Below are 2,405 nucleotides of genomic sequence, written 5' to 3'. Positions count from 1 at the left end.
ACAACACCTCCTCTTTGTGCATACCAAATTTCATTAAAATCGGATTAACCGTTTAGAAGTTACCGAATTATTTCCCTCTTTTTTTTTTCCTATACCACTGTGCATCGGCATTGCCATTTTTAGTTCAATTCTTGTATTTTATTTCATAGTCAAATTCCGATAATTTTAATCTCCACCTTTTATTGAAAAAAGGCAAGTTGATGGCTTATGATCTGTTGCCATAAGAAATTTGCATTAGAAAAGATATGGCCTAAAATATTTTGTAAAATATTTGTGTGTTGAAAGTACGACTAGCGAAACATATTGGGTGGTTGTCCTGTGAAAGAATAGCTCCTAGTGCATAGTTACTGGCGTCAGTAGTGAGCGTGAATGTTTTTGTAAAGTCAGGATATGCTAGTATTGTGTTATTAATTAGTAAAATTTTAAGGGTATTAAAGCTTTCTCTCATATTCAGGGTCATTCAAGTTATGTTTTGTTTCTTTTTTTTTAAATATTTCGTCATGGGTTTCGCGATTAATGAAAAATCTTTGATAAATTTCCTGTAATAGCCAGTAAGGCAAAGAAATTGCTTAATTTGTTTAGTATTTTTTGGAATAGGGAAATTTTTAACGTACTCAACTTTCTTTGGGTTTGTCTTAATCCCTTCTGGCGTTATTATATGACCTAAGAAATCCGTTTCTTTCTTAAGAAATTCAAATTTATCTAATTGGATTTTCAAGTTTGCTTCCTTTAAACGGTCAAAAATAAGTTTAATAGAATTCATATGCTTCTGCAGTGATTTGGAAAATATGATTATGTCGTCTAAGTAAACCAGACAGATTTTATTGATGTATCATCTAAGAACGTTATTCATTAATCTTTGGAATGTTGCTAGAGCTGTCTTCAGTTCAAAAGGCATTCTCAAAAATTCATAACATCCTCCTTCTACATTGAAGGCAGTTTTATGAATATCCTCTTCATCAATTTGTATTTGATGAAATCCTTTTGCAAGGTCTAAAGTTCTAAAATACTGGTATCTTCCCAGGTTTTCTAGAATTTCATCTATATTATGTATTGGGTACTTATCATCGATAGTTACCTCATTCAGTTTGCGGTAATCAACGACAAGTCGCCATTTTGTTTTTCCGCTTTCATCTGACTATTTGGGTACAATCCAAAAAGGTGCAGAGTATGGAGAGTTTCTGTGCCTAATTATGTTGTTGTCGAGCATTTCCTTGATTTGCTTTTCTACTTCATTCTTATGAATATATGGAAATTAAAATGTTTATTTTATATTTAAAAAAAAATTTCATGCTGTTTCCATAACTCCCTCTTTTGTTAGTTGAATCGTCCCGATTGAATCATTTTGGAAAATTTGTTTTAATGTTCTAATAACTTGTAGTGTATCTGGCAGATTCTCAGGATGTGAAGTTGTTGGCTTATTTCCTTGATTATTGGTTGTGGAATTTGCTTTGTCTTTTTGTTTCCATATAGTGTAAATAATAATTATGATTACTGTCATTGAAAGTATTATGTTTAAAGAAAACTCAATTCTTCCTTCGGTTGAAATGAGCTTAATAGAAATGAATAGGGTTCGTTGAGAATACAAAAAAAAAACACAAGTTAATTTTTGTTTTCTTTAATTAATGTTTATTAGGTTTTTGATACTCGGTTAAGACTAACACAATAATACAAAATTAGTTTATTTATAACTTATGGTTTTCTAAAAATAAATGCTTAATTGCAAAAGATATAAAAATAAAGAATTACATTGATATTTCGCTAGTCCTCGAAAACAAAATTAGTAAGAAGCAGGGTAGGTAAAAATATCGCTCGCTATCGCTATTTTATTTATATCGCTCGTTTTAAAATTCAAAATCGCGAGTTTTATTTCTGATCACGCGAGCACAATTTTAATTAGAGTTTTATGTACTTTGTATTCGCTTCGTAAGCAATATTTACATGTTTTTGTTTTTTCAACTCGCTTACGAGCGAATGGAAAACGAGTTGAATTCGAGTTAAATTCGAGCTGAAAATCAGCAAAATGTGTGTGCAAGTAACAGGTTCTGTTGTGGTAGTAAAAAAGAACCAATAATATGAGAAATAATTATGTATGTGTGATTGTGCCGTAGGTTTTATGACGGTCTGACAAAGCAAAAGTGGAAAAGTATAAGAAATACCTTTTTATCTACCTTTTTATTTAAATGGACATGCAAGTTATTTATTTTTTATTTAAATGTGTATGTTGTTTATCTGTAGTTATGTATGTACATACATATGTATGTATATTGATGGACATGCAAGTGATCTTTAAAAATTTTTTTTATTTATTATTTATTCTCTAAATGCGAAAGAACATTTTCTTTCTTACAAATATATTGAAAACAACAAATAAATTTAAAATTTTGTTTTTGTTTTCAATATAT

Source organism: Lucilia cuprina, chromosome 4 (assembly GCF_022045245.1).
Source record: "Lucilia cuprina isolate Lc7/37 chromosome 4, ASM2204524v1, whole genome shotgun sequence".
Lineage (NCBI taxonomy): Eukaryota > Metazoa > Arthropoda > Insecta > Diptera > Calliphoridae > Lucilia > Lucilia cuprina.
Note: the sequence above shows the minus strand (reverse complement) of the source record.